The sequence below is a fragment of the Nannospalax galili genome, unplaced genomic scaffold, assembly GCF_000622305.1.
Source record: "Nannospalax galili isolate Female #2095 unplaced genomic scaffold, S.galili_v1.0 scaffold82, whole genome shotgun sequence".
NCBI classification, from domain to species: domain Eukaryota; kingdom Metazoa; phylum Chordata; class Mammalia; order Rodentia; family Spalacidae; genus Nannospalax; species Nannospalax galili.
This window is the reverse complement of record NW_008348862.1, coordinates 499,770-519,947: the sequence shown is the minus strand read 5'-3', so window position 1 is coordinate 519,947 and position 20,178 is coordinate 499,770. Positions and strand designations below refer to the sequence as shown.

General features: G+C 45.5%; 1 pseudogene; it reads left to right on the top strand.

Annotated features, from left to right (window-relative positions):
• The first annotated feature begins 9,455 nt into the window (after positions 1-9,455).
• LOC103744357 lies at positions 9,456-17,428 on the top strand (annotated as a pseudogene).
• The last annotated feature ends 2,750 nt before the right edge of the window (positions 17,429-20,178 follow it).

Here is a 20,178-nt window from a genome sequence, read left to right as displayed (position 1 = left end):
CATCCATGGGGAGTTCCATGCCAGCCTGGACTACAAGAAATCCCATCTCAAAAAATTTAAAAATCAATAAATAAACATTTGAAGGCAGGAAGAACACCAGGAAATGGCCTACTTCCTCTCAGTAAAAGCATGTTATGTTACAGCCTCAGATAAATAGAGTACAGTGTTTCAGCTGAGAAGTAAACTATGTTTCTCATAGAAATGTAAATCCAGATGCCTGTGCCTTTCAGGGCAGCCACAAGCTGAGTGGTCAGCTGTTTTTGCTCTAAGGGAAATACGGAAGATTATCTCCAGACCTCCGCAGCAGAGTGCTGTGCAAACAGGCACCCTAAAAAGACGCAACATGCCCCAGCTTCGCAGTCCTCAGATCCGGTGAGGAAGAGCACTAAGAACACTAGTAATTTTCCAAGTGGTGTTGACTTTCACTTTATCTCCAGGCTAGGGTGGAAACTTAAAAGTTCCAAGTCACTGCCAGCCCTGGGCCTGCGAGCCAGAAAGCAGAATTGCACAACTGAGCAATGTTTGAACTATCATCCCTCACCCTGCCCTCACCCCAAGAGGCTCGACTCTTGGAGGAGACATTAAAGATGAATACATGCACACACACATAACAGTACTAAATTTCTGAGCATTCTCACTGACCAAGCAGCTGCAACATAAAACATTTTCAACAGTGTCGATACCTGTCATGATCACACAAGTACATGGGTCCAAGCCTTCCCTCACACATCATCAGTACTCATTTTAAGTGTTTTACAATCTCACTTAGCAATCTGAAACATGTTTTAGTTTAGTTGAGATTGAAAGCAATCTGGATAGGATAGTCAGGTCTTTTTAATGTTAAGAACTGTTTGGTGGGGACTGTGAAGTATAGCTCAATGGTAGAGCATTTATGTAGCATGTATAAGGCCCTGGGTTCAGTTCCTAGGGAAGGAAAAAAAAAAGAGAGAGTTGTCTGAGAGATACAAGACTGTTCACACATCTCTTCAAAAATATACATTGTTTTATTCTGTTTTAAATAAATTGTTTTGAGTGCTGGGCATTGAACTCTGGTCCTTGCACATGCTAGATAAGTGCTCCACCACTGAGTTACATTCCAACTATTCTGCTTTTATTAACAAGCAAATTATATATTAACTTGTGTATACAAAAAGATTACTAGTAGTAATGATAGGGAGTAGGGAGATAGTTCAGTGGTTAGAAGCACTGGCTGTTCTTGCAGAGGATCCAGGTTGGGTTCCCAGCACCCATATGGTGACTAACTACTGTAACTCCAGTTCCAGGGCATCTAATGCCTTCTTCTGGCCTCCACTGGCATTGCATAACATGGGTACACTTGCATATATGCAGGCAAAACACTATTATGCATAAAAAATAAACGGGGCTGGAGAGATGGCTCAGCGGTTAAGAACACTGGTTGTTCTTGCAGAAGATCCAGGTTGAAATCCCAGCCCCCACATGGCAGCTAACAACTGTCTGTAACTGCAGTACCAGGGGATCTGATAGCCTCTTCTGTCCTCCGTGGGCATTGCACAACACAGGTGCACTTACCTAACACAAGCAATACACGCATACACATAAAATAGAAATAATAAACAAAGCCTGGCGTGGTAGTACACGCCTTTAGTTCCAGCACTCGGGAGGCAGAGGCAGGTGGATCTCTGTGAGTTCAAGGCCAGCCTGGTCTACATAGTGAGTTCCAGGCCAACTGGGGCTACAGGGAGACCCCGTCTCAAAAAAACCAAAAAAAAAAAAAAAAAAAAAAAAAAAAAAAAAGAGGAAAAAATAAATCTCACTACATTAACTGAAGCATAATGTTAGGCAGGTAGTCGGGCTTGAAGGTCATTGAGGATGAACCCCCTTCTTCATAGTCAGCCCCTTATAAAGCTAGGAACCAAAACCCCAAGGCTTGATAACTGGTCAAAAAAATAACAGAACAACGCTCAAAAAGCTCACAGTATCACTATTTAGCCAGAAGCTTTTAGGTAAAAACAGAGACAAACCATGGTTCATTCTTCTAAGAGTTAATTTAGGATATCAGAGAAAGGTAGTGCATGCCTGTGAGCCTCAGCACCGAAGAGGGTCAGGAGTTTAAAGTTATCTTCAGTTACTTGGTGAGTTCCAGGTCAGTCTGGGGTACATGAAACCTATTCCTAAAAACCCAAGGAAAGAAAAGAGTTAATACAGAAGGCCTGACCTCTAATCTTAGCACTCAGGAAGCAGAGGGAGGTGATCTCTGTAAATTCAAGGTCAGCCTGGTTTACACAGTGAATTCCAAGCCAGTCATGGCTACATACTGAGACCCTGTCTCAAAAAAAAAAGCTGATCCAGTGGCTGTTAAGCACCTGGGGAGGAAATCACCCCTTAGGAAAGCTGCCTGTTCTAGAGACTTTGAGGACCAGCATAAAACCTGCCTAAGCATATGGCTAGGCGTGCCCAGTACCCCATGTGAGCATTCCTCAGTAGCCTGTGGCATTACCATGCCAACATTACAGTTATACCCAGATAAACAACCTGGCTATTAACTTTAGCTTTAAGAGTTGACCTGAACTCAAGAGTAGCTATTCCTCAACATCTCCTGGAACTGTGCTCCCGAGCCGAGCCTTACCCACATTTTCATTCAAAACGATTTCTCCAGTCTCATTTGGGGAATTACAAATTTGAATCCACCCCTATCTGACCCGAGAATCTTACCCTTTGATACCTAGGCCTAAAATGTCTCATACACACAATATGCTGTGTTCAGTATTTTGATTCTAATTCAAGTACACCCACATTCATTCATTATCTTGGGTGGAGGGCAAATTGAGGTTCTGAGGGATTCAGGTCAGGTGCCCAGGTCACAAGTGAGCTTGTTTGCAGTAGCTTTTTGGTTGCAAGGTTAAGTAATTAGTCCAGATTCAGTCCATTCTGTAAAAGTCATTCCTACAGGGGCTGCAAAGATGATTCAGCCGTTAAGAACACTGGTTGGGGCTGGAGAGGTGGCTCAGCGGTTAAGAGCACTGACTGCTCTTGCAGAGAACCCAGGTTCGATTCCCAGCACCACATGGTGGCTACGAACCATCCTTAACTCCAGTTCCAGGGGAATCTGATGACCTTCGAAGTGTTGCATGACATGGGTGCACTCACATACATGTAGGCAATACACTCATAAAATAAAAACAATAAATATATATATTTTAAAAAACCACGTTCTTGCAGAAGACCCAGGTTCAATTCCCAGCACCACATGGTGGCTACGAACCATCCTTAACTCCAGTTCCAGGGGAATCTGATGACCTTCAAGGCGTTGCACAACATGGGTGCACTCACATACATGTAGGCAATACACTCATAAACATAAAATAAAAACAATAAATATACATATTTAAAAAAACCACATTCTTGCAGAAGACCCAGTTTCGAATCCCAGCACCCACATGGCAGCTAACAACTGTCCATAACTCCAGTCCCAGGGGATCTGACAGCCTCTTCTGACCTCTGCAGGTATTGCACGACATGGGTGCACTTACTTACATGCAGGCAATACACACATACACATAAAATAAAAATAATAAATAAAAAAAATTTTTTAAAGGTTAAAAAAAAGTCATTCCTACAATGGTCCTTTAGTCACTGTCCACTGTCACACTTCTTAGCATCTCAAACTCTTAATAAACTCTACCTGTTTCCTACACAATGTTCTGTGTGTCACATCTTATTTCTTTAAGAGAAATCCCAAGGAGTCCCCAGGGAGCAGCGGGAAAACCAAGCAAGCTGGAAATCTACCACAGAGTTGATGAATACAGACTAGAGGAGAGGTTGCAACTTCTTATCAGTATAACAGGCTAATATCTAGAATATTCAGCGTTTTCATAGATCGACAAGAATAGCAGTGCACATCTGTAATTGGGAGCTGGAAAGAGAATGGGGAGTCCCAAGTCAGCAATACCTAGTGAGCTCAAACTCACTGGGATACATAAGAAAAGAGGGAGAGAGAAAGAGAGAGAGAGAGAGAGAGAGAGAGAGAGAGAGAGAAATGAATGAATGAATGAATGAATGAATGAATGAAGATGCAATGAATAGACAGTTCTCTTAATGGAAGACCAGATGTCAAAGAAGCACATGAAGATCTGATCAAACTCCACAGTAACTAGAGAAAAGGAAAAGGGGGAGGGGGTAAAAGAGCACACTAAAATTATGTGGTGCTGGAGAGATGACTCCGTGGCTAAAAGCACTGACTACTCTTGAAGAGGACCCCGGTTTGAGTCCCAGCACCCACATGGCAGCTAACAACCATCCACAACTCCAGTTCCAGAGGGATCTGGCGCCCTCTTCTGACCTACTCAGGCATTGCAAACACAGGTGCACTAACAGGCAGGCAATACACTCATACACATAAAATAATAATTTTTTAAAAAAGGAAGTCGGGTGCCACAGGCTGGGGAAGCTGCTCAGCAGCGCCATACCTGCTTAACATACTTGGATCCCTGGGTTCAAGGGGGAAAAAAAAGGTAGTTTGGTACAACTAAGTTTTGGCACAGGTGTGGGGAAATGAGAATTCCTGCTCACGAGAGGAAAAGGGAGAATACCAACTGACAAGTCATTCCACAAGGATAAAGACTTTGGGTTTGTTTGGGTGGGTGCTTTGGTTTTGGTTTTTGGTTTTGGCTTTGTGGTTCTTCAAGACAGGGTCTCCCTGTAGCCCCAGCTGACCTGGAACTCGCTAAGTAGACCAGAATGACCTCAGTCTCACAAAGATCCCCCTGCCTCTGACTCCCAGTGCTGGAATTAAAGGCATGTGCCAGTACACCCAGCTGGTTTGGTTTTGAGACAGGGTCTCATGTAGCTCAGGCTACCCTGGAACTCAGTATCAATGAAAGAAACAGCAGTCACTTCAAAAGAAAGAAAAAGATAGCTCATTCTGGAGCCAAATATGAGTGACCATGGCCTAGGAACACAGATTTAGGTTTCCTTAAGTACCATGTTCCAATGAGGTAGCAATTTCATGAACCTTTTATAGTAACAGAACAAAGGCAGTCATAAATAAACATATTTTCAAATACATTGGTGGGCACATTCAGGAAGTGGTCATAGTAAATAGGGGGAATTCTATTATAGGCATCAGATGCTCTGATGACATACTTAGCCTTTTGGTTGGTCAATGCTAGGGCTTTCTTAAGTTACTATACTCTTAAAGATGTTTTTATCTGTTACAAGATATTAAGTCAGAAACAGGGGTGGGCAAAGACTGGCTATTTAGGGGTAAAGATGGCCCAAGGAAAATAAATTGTAAATGGGCTCTGGATCTGCAACACTCCAAACTCTCCAGTCATTGAAGTGCTGAGCAGTTGATCAGCTTTACAGGAAGCTCAATCCAAGATGCAGGATTTTTCTGGGAACTTTAATTCACATCATTTTGTAACCAAGGCTGGCCTTGAAGTCCCAACCCTCCACCCTCCACTCCCAGTGCTAGCATTACAGCAGCTTATATTTAAATTTAATAGGAACTTGTGCTTTGGCCCAGGATAATGCTCATACCTGAGTGTATGTGCTGCATAACTTTCTTGCTCAAGTGTATAAGGGAACACAGACAGCACACTCCTTATTGTGACAGAGATGAAGGCACCTTACAGGTGGCCATTACTGTGGTACTATATGGTAGAAGTGGATGTTTATTAAGAAATAATATAGTTTAGGAGCCAGGTGTGGTAGTACACACATTTAGTCCCAGCACTCAGGAGGCAGAGGCAGGCAGATCTCTGTGAATTCGAGGCCAGCCTGGTCTCCATAGCGAATCCAGTCCAGCTGGGGCTACAGGGAGACCCTGTCTCAAAAAAACCAAAAAAAAGAAAAAAACGAAATAATATAATTTAGGAATATACAGAGACCTCAAAAATACTGAGTAAAAAGATTTATAGTATACCACTTTCTTTTTTCTTTTTTTTTTTTCTTTTTTTTTTTTTTTTGAGACAGGGTCTCACTCTGTAGCCCAGGTTGGCTTGGAACTCACTCTAAAGCCCCGACTGTCACGCTTTCATCAACTCACAGCTCTCCTCCTGCCTCGGTCTCCTAACTACTGGGCATGAGTCACTACGTCTAGCAACAATAACAATTTTTTTAGATAATGTCTTGTTATGAAGTTCTGGCTGACCTAAACTTTGCTCTGTAAGGCCTCTAACATATCAATCCTGTCTTCCATGTGCTAGGAGAGTTTTTATTTATATTTTTTTTGGTGGGGGGTGGTATTTTTATTACATGTATTTGGGTGTGAGTAGTGGCGAATGTATCACCATGTGTGTTCATGGAGATCAGAGGACAACCTGGGGTTTTCTTCTCTCACCATGTGGGTCTTAGGAATTGAACTCAGGTTTTTGGGGTTGACAGCAAGCACCTTTTCCCACTGAGCCATCTCTCCAGCCCTCTCTACTGTTACAAAATAAATGAAATGGGGGCTGGAAAGATGGCTCCAACTTTAAGAGCATTTCCTCTTCCTGTTTGTCTCTTGAGACAGGGTCTTATGTAGCCCAGGCTGGCCTCCAATTCACAATAAAAACAAAGATGACAATGAGTTCCTGATCCTATACCTCCACCTCCCCCAAGTGGTAGGATCATAGTGTAGAAGCCACCAAGCCCACCTGAAGCTTTTTGCTGTTATTCTTTTTGACATGAGGTCTCTCTGTAGCCCCAGCTGGCCTGGAACTCAACCTGGATCAGGCTAGCCTTCTATCTCACTGGCTTCTGCCTTAGGCTTGGAGGGATTAAAGGCGTGCGGTACCACACCCAGCCACTTGAAGCATGTCTAAAGACAAAAAAGTGATAATTTTCCAAGGGTGCTTGCACAATTTAGAGCTTGTAATCAACGTTTTGGAGCAGTGGCAATGCTTGGGAGAGTGGGGGTGGGGGGATTGAAAATAAAACAAGTCTGTGAGTTGGTGTGAAACCAACAGGCATGGCAGTGCATGCAGGTAATCCCAGGATTTAGGAGGCAGAGCAGGAGGAGCATGAGTTCAAGGCTAACCTAGGCTACACAGCAAGCTCAAGGCCAGTCTGAGTTGCACCTGAGACCCTTATCAGTGACAGATTGCTTGTCCTACATGTGCAACACCATGGGTTCCGTTCCCAGCACTGCCACAAAATAAATACATAAATAGGGGCTGAAAAGATGGGTCAAAGGCTATGGTGCTTCCTGCTCCAACAGAGGAGCCGGATTCATTCCCAGGATCCACATGGTGGCTCAAAACCACCTGTAGTGCCAGCACCAGGGGATCTGATGCCCTCTTCTAGCCTCTGATGCCACAAGTATGTGGCATACACTCACACAGACAAATACACAGATACATAAATTTAAAAATACATAAATCTGGGCTGGAGAACTGGTTCAGCACTTAAGAGCAATGGCTGCTCTTGCAGAAGACCTGGGTTCAAATCCCAGCACCCACATGCCAGCTTAACAACCATTTGTAACTCCAGTTCCAGGGGATCTGATGCCTTCTTCTGTCCTCTTCTGGCACTGTATGACACAGGTGCACTTACATACATGCAGGCATAGCACTCACATGCATAAAATAAAAATGAATACATAAATAAAATGTAAAGGGGCTGGAGAGATGGCTCAGTAGTTAAGAGCACTGGCTGCTCTTGTAAAGGACCTAGGATCAATTCCCAGCACCCACATGGTGGCTAACAACTGTCCATAACTCCAGTTCCAGGGGACTCCAATGCTCTCTCTTCTGACCTCCACAGGCTTTGCACAACATGAGTGCACTTACACACACGCAAGCATCACACTCATACACATAAAATAAAAATAACACCGCCAAGCGTAGTGGTTCACACCTTTAATCCCAGCACTTGGGAGGCAGAGGCAAGTGGATCTCTGTGAGTTTGAACCCAGCCTGGTCTACATAGTGAGTTCCAAGCCAACTGGGGCTACAGGGAGACCCTGTCTTAAAAAGAACAAAAAATAAAATAAAATAAAAATAATACATAAATATAGATCTTTAAAAAATAAAAATAAAAAACAAAGATAAAGAAAAGAGCCAGTGAGGTGGTACATACCTGGAATCCCAGTTCTGAGGACATGGGTAGAGGAAGGTCAGAATTTAAGGGTCAGCCTCAGCTACATGGCAAATTTGAGGTCAATCTGAGCTACATGATACCTTGTCATAAAAGAAAAAGAAAAGAAGGAAGGAAGAAGGAAGGAAGAAGGAAGGAAGGAAGGAGAAGGAAGGAAGGAAGGAGAAGGAAGGAGAAGGAAGGAAGGAGAAGGAAGGGAAGGAAGGAGAAGGAAGGAGGAAGGAAGAAAGGAAGGAAGAGAGAAAGAAAGAAAGAAAGAAAGAAAGAAAGAAAGAAAGAAAGAAAGAAAGAAAAGAAAGAAAGAAAAGAAAGAAAGGGAGAGAGAGAAAGAACAGGAGACAGAAAGAGTGAGGGTAGGAGAAAGAGAGGGAGGGAAGAGGGAGGCAGGGGATTGCTGTAAATTTCAAGCCAGCCTGGTCTACATAGCAGATTCCAGGCTAGCTTAGCCAGGGCTACTTTGGAATAATGGGCCGAGGGATGTAGCTCAGTGGTTGTGTACTCATCTGGCATACTCAAGACCCTGTGTTCAATCCCCAGTACCAAAGTAAACAAAGTTTTGTTTGTTTTGGTCTTTTCGTGGCAGGGTCTTCCTGTAGCCCCAGCTGGCCTGAAACTCACTATATAGACCAGGCTGGCCTTGAACTAACAGAGATCCACCTGCTTCTGCCTCCCAATGCTGGGACTAAAGGCCTGCACCACCATATCTTGCTTTTTATGAACAAATACATTTTAAAAATAATTTTAGCTGGGCGTGGTGGCACATGCCTATAGTCTGAAGGTGGGCAGGGGAAATGCTTTACAATTTTCATTGCTCTGTATTAATTTTTTTTTGAGACAGGGTCTCCCTGTAGGAGAACTGTAACTTACTATGTAGACCAGGCTGGCCTTGAAATCATAGAGATCCGCCTGCCTCTGCTGCCCTAATGCTGAGACTAAAGGCGTGCACAACCACACCCTGCTCTGCATTAATTTTTTGTAAGGTATCTGCATTACTTTGGCAATTAAAATATATAAATGTATGGAAGAATAGTTATTGGGAAAATTGGAAGAACATTCATAATATATTGCAGTATAATTACTTCTTTACAATGATTATTGAAACTCATATTTGACAGTGTACAACTAAAGCAAGTTAGGGCGGGGTGGGGGGCACAGCTCAGTGTGGGGCTCTTGTCTAGCATGTGAAAGACTCTGGGTCAATTCTAGCACCACCACCACCACCACCACACACACACACACACACACACACACACACACACACACACACAATGTAGACTTCCATGACTTTTGCTATATCGCAGGTTACCCAGCTGTCATATTTCTAATTCCAGAGCATTTCAGTGCTGCAGAAACTCTGTGTCCATCAGCAGTAACTGCCTTCCTTTCTCCACAGCTCCTACCAACTAGTAATCTGCTTTCATGTGTACATATGCCATGGTGGACCTCTCTGTGGACTACTGGCATAAATGGCATCATCTGGGGCTGGAGAGATGGCTCAGCAGTTAAGACTACTGTTGCTCATGCAGAGGACCCAGGTTTGGTTCCCAGCACCCATATTGTGGCTCACAGCCATCCATAACTCCAACTCCAGAGGATCTGACGCCCTCTTCTGACCTCCATGGGCATTGCACACATGGGTACACTTACATACATATAGGCAAAACACTCATACACAAATAAGATAGACGAACAAACATAATGAATGGCATCATCTGAGGCTCAGCTGCTGTGATGGGCTTCTCTCGCCTTGATGTCCCCAGGTTCTTCTGATTGCGGGATGTGGCCATCCCGCCACACCATTTTGTTTATCCATTTCTCCCTTGATGTACATACTTACCTTGTTCTAGTTTTGGGCAGTAGTAATGTTAGCATGAACACGTGTGGACGTTTTGTACTCGATGTGTATTTTCATTTTTCTTGACCATAGTGATTCCACCTTTGCTTAAAGAAAATAAACAGGGAAAATCTATGAACACAGCACAAAATGTTAACAGCATTTGTGAATACTGAACAAAAGATTAACTTATTTTCTCTTCTGTGTTTTTGTTTGTTTTGTTTTTGAGATAGGGTCTAATATAGGCACAGGTAGCCTTCGGTTGCTGATCCTTCTGCCTCCCCTCACATATGCTGGGATGACCAGTCTGTACCACCAGGCCTGGCTCTTTTATTTATTTAAAAGTTGTTGGAAGCATAGCCGGACTTGGTGGTGCATGCCTTTAATCCCAGCACTCCGGAGGCAGAGGCAGGCGGATCTCTGAGTTCAAGGCCAGCCTGGACTACATAGTGAGTTCCAGGACAGCTGGGGCTACAGGGAAACCCTGCCTCAAAAACACCACAAAAAAAATTTTTTTTGGAAGTAAACAAAAAAAATTCAGTCAGGGGGAAAAGTACATTGTTAAATACAAAACCTCAGGGTCAGCCCAGGCTTATTTCTGCTGGCTTAGGAACCCCAAACCTGAGCTTGCTGGCACTGGAGTTTGAGCGCCTGCACCCTCAAGCCTCTGGCTAGCCAGTAAAGTGGCAGTGTAGGAACAAAGTGGCTCTTGTTGATATTCACATCAGCCACCAGTCATGCCAAGTGACCCACATTCACTTTCCCTGGAGAACGTCACTCAGTTCCGCCAACTTCTACCCTCCCTTATCCTAATATAAATGCCCTTTTTTGTTCTTTTTGAGACAGGGTCTCCCTGTAGCCCCAGCTGTCCTGGAGCTCACTATGTAGACCAGGCTGGCCTTGAACTCACAGAGATCCGCCTGCCTCTGCCTCCCGAGTGCTGGAATTAAAGGCGTGCGCAACCACGCCCGGCTTAATGCCCGTATTTCTTAAATTTATTTTTAATGTGTGTGCAAATGCACCAAATGTATGCAATGTCCACAGAGGCCAGAAGAGGGCGTCGGAGGCCCTGGAACTGGAATTATAAGGGGTTATCAGCCGCCGGGTGAGTGCTCCTGGAGTCAAGCCACTACGTAGCCGTGGCTGGGCTTGAACTCTGGTCCTTCTGCCTCCATTGCCCAAGCGCTGGGACTACAAGTATGCTCCATCACACCCGCTAACCATTTGGTGGCTGGGTGGTTGGCTGGCTGGGTGGTTGGCTGGGTGGTTGGCTGGGTGGTTGGCTGGGTGGTTGGCTGGGTGGTTGGCTGGGTGGTTGGCTGGGTGGTTGGTTAATACGTGCTTGTGCGTGCGTGCGTATGCGTGCGTGCGCGTGCTCGTGCAGCGGTGGGAGAGCAACCTGCCAGAGCCGGTTCTGTTCTTCCACCGCCTGGGCTCTAGGGGTGTAGCCCGGAGTGCCATTGGCGGCCCGCGCTCTCATGCGCTGCGCCGTCTCGCCGCCCTCAGAAGCGACCTTTAAAGCGCTCCCAGGCTCCTGAAGCTCGGACCGCGCAGCTTCCCCCCAACCCCGCGGTCCGCGCAGCCCGGCTCGGGGAAAGCGGGGCGGGGGCGCTGGGCGACCCGGGGCGGCGCCGGGCTCCAGAAGGGCGAGCGACTCGCGTCCCAGCCGGCTGGGGAATCCAGACTCTCGGAGCCTCGATTTCCTTTGTCTGGGCGAAGGTGACTATCACAGCAACCATCTGCACTCGCTCCTGAGAAAACCAAAGGAAGGCGTTTAGAATGGCTCCGTGGACGCGGTGGAAAGAGCCCGTCTACAACCCGGGGCCTCCGCGGCCCGCCGCTGGGGGCAGCCGCGCGCGGTAACGAGTACCCTTCACTCTCAGCTCTTCGTTTTCCTACTAAAATGCAAGGTTAAGACCTCAGTACTGTCCGGTGACTGGCGCTCACAGTCCCAGCACTCAGGTTGGTGGAGAGGAGGATTACCGGTTCAAAGTCACCCTCCACTACACAGTGAATTTGAGGCCAGCCTGAGCGGCATGAGACCCTGCGAAACACCAAACCAAACCAATGCAGACAACAAAACAATACCAACAACCAGAGAGACCACAATCCAGTGACTCCAGATGTACAGATGGACACTCGCCCCTTGGTGGTTGAGCAAAAATGAGGCTGAGAGAGTCATAGAAAGTTCCAAGGCTAGCCTGGACTACAGAGCAGACAGTTTAAAGGTGCTGGAGACATAGCTCAGTGGTTAAGAACTCTTGCTGGTCTTTCAGGGAGCCCGGGCTTGGTTCCCAGTACACACATGGCAGCTCATAGCTGTCTGTAACTCCAATTCCAAGAGATCCTATGCCATCCTCTGGCCTCTGTGAGCTCTTGCATATACACGTGGTGCACGTAAACTCATGCAAACACACATAAAAATAATTTTTAATTTGGCCCATCTGTGTAAGAATTACAGCTCACTGATATTCTGATGAGATATGATTTTTTTGGCACCCAGTTCAGACGTGTAAGATGGATGGGGTTTTTCATTTGCTAGTAGAAGACATGAAGTGGAGATGGGGATGAAGGCATAGGTTGAGATGGGGGAGGGGTCTGAATATGATTGAAATATATTATATGAAATTCTTGAATCAATTAAAAAAAAGAGGGGGGGTAGCCGGGTGTGGTGGAGCATGCCTTTAATCCCAGAGGTGGAGACAGGAAGATATCTGAGTTCAAGGCCATCCTGGTCTACATAGTTCCAGGACAGCTGGGACTACAGGGAAACCCTATCTCAAAAAGACCAAAATAAATAAAAAATAAAAGAGAGGGTTTTATTTTTTTAATCTATCTTTAAAAGAAAAAAAAAAAAAAGACGCCAAGGGCTTGGGTGTAGCTCAGTGGTAGAATGCTTGCTTAGCATGTGCCAGGCCTGTAATGTGAGACCCTGGGCACACAGTAAGAGTCTGGCATGGTGGTACACCTGTATGTAAGGGTAAAGCAGGAGGACTTCAAGTTCGTGGCTAGCCTGAGCAATATAGGGAGACACTGTCTCAAAACAAAAGAGAGAAATTGGCTCCCTCCCAGGCTTAAGCTGAAGCCCTGCAACTGGAGGCCAGCATGGACCTCATGGAACATAATTTTGTCTTTCTGGCAGGAACAGTGACTCCAGGAAGAAGCTGGCCTGAGGCCTGGTAATTAGAAGGTTTCTGAAAGTGTGATCAATCATCTGCTTTAGATTCGATTGCACTTGGACTTTCTCCATGGAACTCTCCAGGAGCAGAGAAGTTGCAGCCAGCACAGAGAACGTCAGCAAAGCCAGGCATGATGAGGCATGGCTGTAATTGCTAGTTCAAAGTCACCCTGGGTTATACAGTGAGTCCTAGGCCACCCTGGGCTATATAGCAAGACCCTATCTCAAAAATAATTTTTACAAAAGAAGTCAGCAAAATGTGTTGAATACTAGCTTTTTTGATGGTGGTGCATCTGCTACTATGTGGAATAAAAGAGTTCCAGGCTAGGACAAGCTGACTAAATATCTCCAGGAAGTCCCACCATCAGGGCTGCTGTCCTCAAGCCCAGAACTGCTTGGACCCCACATGGTTTGAGCCCGGATTTCCCAGGTCACTCCAAGCACAAGGTATGTTAGGAAAACGAAATATTGTCTACAGGAAAACTCTTGAGAACCAGTACCCCCACTCCTAGTATCCTGGTCACCTGGTCCCTGGCCACAACAGTTCTCTGCCAAATTCCCAAGCCCAGGATGACATCCAAATAAAAAGTTGCCCATCCCTTCAGGTCTACTCACTATGTAGACCAGGCTAGCCTCGATCTGACAGCGATCCATCTGCCTCTACCTCCCAAGTGCTGGGATTAAAGCTTGGGCCACCATGCTCTGACTTCCAAACCAAGACTTTTGTTGTTGTTTTGTCTTTTGGGACAGGGTCTCCCTGTAGCCCCAGCTGGCTTGGAACTTGCTGTGTAGACCAAGCTGGCCTTGACCAACCAAGACTTTTTTTTCTTTTTTGTCTTTTTGAGACAGGGCCTCCCTGTAGCCCCGGCTGGCCAGAACTCATTATGTAGACCAGGTTGGCCTCAAACTCACAAAAATCCACCTGCCTCTGCCTCCCAAGCACTGGGATAAAAAGTGTGTGCCACCAAGACCTTTTAAAGAAACGTTTTTGAGTTGGACACTGTAGTGCACACTTTTAATCCCAGCACTTGGGAGGCAGAGGTATATGGATATCTGAGATGGAGGTCAGCTTGGGCTACATAGGGAGTTCCAGGCCAGTTGGGGCTACAGGAACCCTGCCTCCAAAACAATATAAAAAAGAGAGGACTGGAGAGATGATTGAGCAGTTAAGAGCACTGGTTGCTCTTTCAGAGGACCCAGGTTTGGTTCCCAGCACCCACACGGTGACTAACAACCGTCTGTAACTCCAGTTCTGGAGGATCTGACATCCTCTTCTGATCTCCACAGGCACTGCACAACATGGCTACACTTACATACATGCAGGCAATATACTCATACACATGCAATAAAAATAAGGTTTTTAAAAGGATCTTTTAAAAAATAAATAAAATTTAATTCTTTTTTTGATCTTTTTTGGGGGGGTTATATATTTATATTTTATTTAGCCACTGAGCCATCTCTCCAGCCCCTTGTGTTTTGAGGTTTTTGTTTTGTTTTGTTTGAGACAGGGTCCTCCTGTAGTGGGGCTGGCCTGGAACTAACTATGTAGACCAGGCTGGCATTGAGAGATCCGCCTCACCTGCCTCTGCCTCTGGGCAGAGTGCTGGGATTAAAGGTATGCACCACCATGCCCAGAAAAAATATATTCTTTACTGTGGCGTACAAACATGTGCAGATGTGCAAACTCATGGGCATACTTGGAGAGCAGAGAAGGACGACGGTGTCCTGCTTGCCCACTCTCCACCTTATTCCCTAGAGTCAGGCTCTCTCACTGAACCTGGAGTTAGGCCAGGGGCCAACAAGCCCCAGGGATCTTTCTGTCTCTGCCCCTGACAGTGATGGGGCTACAAGCATATGTGGCTGTGCCAGTTTTTTGTTTTTTTATTTTAACGTGGGTGATGGGAAGCTGAACTCATTGTGCTTGCAAAGCAAGCACCTCCACCTGCTGAGTTGTCTCCCTAGCTCCTGATTTTCTTTTGACCTAAAACTTGTTATCATCCTGCCTTCCATTCCCAGGTATTGGGGTTACAAATATGTGCCACTAGGCCTGGCTCTGTGCACTATTTTTTTATCTCTTTCTTTCTTGGTCTTTTTGAAACAGGGTCTCCCTGTAGCCCCAGCTGGCCTGGAACTCACTATGTAGACCAGGCTGGACTTGAACTCACAGAGATCTGCCTGCCTCTGCCTCCCAAGTGCTGGGACTGCAGGCATGCACCGCCACACCCAGCTCTGCACTATCTTTATATGTATGTTTATTGCATATATGGTGTTTGGAAAAAGTAGACTTATTTTCATATAACTTCCTAGATGTCTATGTGTGATCAGCAATAGCAGACCTTTTTTCCTCAACAAATTTTTATTTTATTTATTTATTTATTTATTTATTTATTTATTTATTTATTGACAGAGTTTCACTATGTAGCTCTGGCTAGCTTGAAGCTTGTTAGGTAGACCAGACTCAAAACTCACAGAGATCTTCCTGCCTCTGCCTCCTGAGTTCTGGAATTAGAGACATGAGTCTGCCTGGCATCACAACAAACTCTACTTACTTATTTGGGGTTTTTTTTTGAGACTGTCTCCCTGTAACCTACAACTGACCTGAAACACACCATGTAGACCAGGCTGGGCTCAATCTCACAGAGATCCACTGGGACTAAATGCATGAGCAATGAGGCCTGGCTATTTAATTTTTATTTTATGTGTATGATCATTCTGCCTGCATGTTATGTAAGTGCACCACATGCATGCAATGCCCTTAAAGGCCAGAAGAGGGTCTCGGATCCCCTGGAACTAGAGTTACAAATGGTTGTTAGCTGCCATGTGGGTGCTGGGAACTAAACCTGGGTCCTCTGTAAGAGCAGCCAGTGCCATCTCTGAGCCATCTCTGTAGCCCCTCATCAAATTCTTAATAGCACATACTATGTGCAGGCACTGTGTGTTCTTGAAATTTCTTAGAACTTTCCATATAGAACTCATTGAATCCTCATAGTAACTGTGAAGTATCTACTACTGTTGTTACTTTCATTTTACACATGGGAACTTGATCAGCACAGGTGTGATTAGAACCTGGGGTCCTTGAGCCTAAACACTACGAACCTCTGAATGCTTCCTAAGGGCAACAGAAGTGCAAACTCACTTGCTCAGGGGTCTTTAGCCAAAGGGCTGAAACATGTTTACTGCTGCTCATGCTGCTAATGAATGTTCACATCAGCCACCCCAGAATACACCTGCCACTAGGCTTCACATCACCACTGTAAGACTGTCAGCTAGTGCTCTGTGACTTTTTCTGGAAGTCTTGAACAAACCTCTATTCACACCAGATGGGGCACCAAAGACAGACCAAAGAAATGATTCTACCTGATTCTACCTTAGTGAAGCAGGGGGTTTTGTTGCGGTTACTTACAGGAATATGGGTTTGGGATTATTTATAGGGGCAGGATGATCCCAAAGCAACCCCATCCCTCTACTCCCTACTGTGGCCCCTCACTTCTGCTTGGGCAACAATTCAAAACAGCTGCATTCCAGGTTCAGTTGGATCCTGGCAGCAGTTGTTGCAGTTCTGCTCTCTTATGGCTCTCCTGGTCTCCTTTCGCTTCCAGAAACATGGCCTCTTGTATGGCTGTCTCTGATGGTGTCATCAAAGTGTTCAATGACATGAAGGTCAACGCCAGAGGAAGTGGAGAAGCGTAAGCAGGAAGTGTAGATCCGGCTGAGTGAGGATAAGAACATTATCCTGGAGGAGGGCAAGGAGATCCTGGTAGGCGATGTGGGGTAGACTGGATAACCACTAGCACCTTTGTCAGGATGCTGCCAGACAAGGACTGCTGCTACGCTCTCTACAAAGCCACCCGCAAGACCAAGGAGAGCAAGAAAGAGGGCCTGGTTTTCCTCTTCTGAACCCCTGAGAGTGTACCCCTTAAGAGCAAACTGATCTACTCCAACTCCAGGGACGCCATCAAAAAGAAGCTGACAGGGATCAAGCATGAAATACAAGCTCACTGCTATGAGGTCAAGGACCGCTGCACCCTGTCAGAAAAAACTAGGTGGCAGCAGTGTCATCTCCCTGGAGGGCAGGCCTTTGTGAGCCCAGGCCAGCCCCCTGCCTGGAGCATCTAGCAGCCCCAGATCTGCTCCTGGTGTTGCAGGCAGCCCCTTTCCTTACAGACCCAAGGGGCTGGGGGGATCCTAGGACGGGGAGGGCAATCCCTTCACCCCAGTTGCCAACCCCCCCACCAACCATCCTCTTCCCTCCATTCCTGATGGTCTGGTTTTCCCAAACTGCTTTTGATCTTCTGATTCCCCTTGGGTTGAAGCAGACTAAGTTCTTTCCCAGACAGCCAGTTTAGCCTGTTTTTTTTTTTTTTGTTTTGGGGGTTTTTTTTTTTCTTTTCTTTTCTTTTGGCTTTTTGAGCCAGGGTCTTCCTGTAGCCCCAGCTGGCCTGGAACTCACTGTCTAGACCAAACTGGACTTGAACTCAAAGAGATCCACCAGCCTCTGCCTCCTGAGTGCTGGGATCAAAGGCGTGTGCACCATGCCCAGCAAGCCTGTATTTTTTTTTTAACACACACCTATTTCCCATTTGTCCCTCCCAGTCCCAGGCTGCCAACTTCTAACCACTACTGCGACTCTGTGCTGGACTGTTTAGTTGTGTCTACATGGAATGTGCTGGAAATGACCCCTCCCTGTGCCAGCTGGTTGCTCTCCCTTCTCCCTTGGTTTTGCCCAGTCATAAAAGCAGAACCAGTAAGGGACCTTCAATTTAAAAAAAAAAAAAGAAAAGAAAAGCCAGGCATGGTGACAAATGCCTTTAATCCTAGCACTTGGGAGGCAGGCAGATCTCCTTGAGTTCAAAGCCAACCTGGTCTACATAGAGAGTTCCAGGCCAGCTGGGGCTACAGGGAGACCCTGTCTCAAAAAAAGACCAATAAATAAATAAATAAATAAATAAATGTAATTAATTAATTAATTAAATAAAATTAAATAAGGGCTAATTAACAAGGGGAAAAAAAAGCTGCATTCCAGGACCTCACAGAAAAACTTACAGGCAGCTGGGCTGGTTGGAGAGGGACTTTATGAATTTTGGGGGTTTCAGGAACTTTACAAAACTTGTAAGTTTTCTTTACTTCCTGAGTTTTGTAAACTGGAGGAGATAGCTACATGGTAACTAGTGTGAGTCTTTCTCTCTATTACCTCAGCTTCAGAGAAACTAAAACTCCAGTTTAACGGATAACGGATGGGATCGTGGTGGCACACTCCTGAAATCCCAGCACCTGGGAGGTAGAGAAAGGAGGGTCAGTAGCTGACCAGCTGCGGCAGCTATAGGCAAGTTTAAGACCAGCCTGGGGGCCATGACACCCTATTTCAGAAAAAAAGTATTTTTTTTTAATAAAAAATAAAACTAAATTAAAAACTCCAGTTTGGGGGCTGGAGAGGCGGCTCAGCGGTTAAGAACACTGGTTGTTCTTGCAGAAGACCCAGGTTTGAATCCCAGCACCCACATGGCAGCTAACAACTGTCCATAACTCTAGTCCCAGGGGATCCGACAGCCTCTTCTGTCCTCTGAGGGCATTGCACAACACAGGTGCACTTACCTACATGTAGGCAATACATGCATACACATAAAATAAATAAAATAAAATAAACCTCCAGTTTGTTTTTGTTTTGTTGGTCTTTTTAAGACAGGGTCTCCCTGTGGCCTTAGCTGGCCTGTAACTTGCTTTGTAGACCAGGCTGGACTTGAATTTACCTGCCTTTGTCTCCTGAGTGTTGGGATTAAAGGCATGTGCCGTCACACCCAGCAAAAACTACAGTTTCTATCACCTAGAATGACGCCTGAGCAATCCCTCCATTTCTGTGTTTATTTATTTTTATGCGTACGAGTGTTTTGCCTGCATGTATGTAAGTGCACCATGGAGGCCAGAGAAGGGGAATGGATCTCCTGGAGCTGGAGTTATGGATGGCTGTTAGCTGCCACGTGGGTCCTGGGGACTGAACCTCTGTTCTCTGCAAGAGCAGCCAGTGCTCTTAACTGCTGAGCCACCTCTCCAGCCCCAGTAATCTCTCTTTCTGTTCAGTTTGTTTTGCTTTGTGTCTGAAACGTGATCTCAAGTAACCCAGGCTACCTTCAAACATCCTATGTAGCTGAGACTTGCCTTCAACAGAGCCTCTTCTCTCCACCCCCTAAGTGCAAGGACTGAAGGTAAGCCACCATGCCCCCTTTCTTTTGTAGAAACTCTGTCTACCATGAAGGCCCTGCTAATGCTGACATTTCATTGTCACCTAAGACAGAATCTCTGGAATCTGCAATCCCGTTGCCTTTATCCACACCCCTCACAGGCCTACATGTTTTAGCTCTGTTCCTCAGTTAGCAGTTTCCACACAACATTCAGCACAGCATACTGCTGCGGAACTAGGATGGATGCCCCCATTGTTTGCCCTCACTCCTCCTCTCTGTTAAATATCTCTAAAGAAATATAAAGTGTTGATTATTTTAAAAAGCAGAAAACTTCCTTTTTAAAAAGAAAAAACAAACATGGTTTTGTTCACTCTCGAGTTCTAGAAATAGAATACGATTTTTCTCTCAGCCAGGACCATCAAACAGAAATAGGAAGCAGTCACATAGGTGATTTTGTTAAATTTTCCAGTAACCACATTAAAAAAGTAAGCCAGCCAGGCGTGGTGGCACAGGCCTTTAATCCCAGTGCACAGAGGCAGATCTCTGAGATCAAGCCCAGTCTGGTGTACATAGAGAAGAAAAGCATAATACCCTAACCCTAGCACTTGGGAGGTAGAGGCAAGATCAGGAGTTCAAGACCATCCTCAGAAACATGAAAATTCAGGACCAACCTGGACTACTTGAGATCCTGTCTCGAAACAAACAACTACAAAATCCCAAAGAAACAAAAACATTATTTTAACATGTTTTCAATATACAAATCTTTTTTTTTTAAAAAAAAAAAAACAGACTCAGGCTAGAGAAAGACCTCAGTGGTTCTGCTCTTGCAGGGGACCCAGGTTTGGTTCCCAATACCCACAAGGACGCTAACAACCATCTGTAACTCTAGTTCCAGACCATTTGACACCTCTTCTGGGCTCTAGAAACATTGC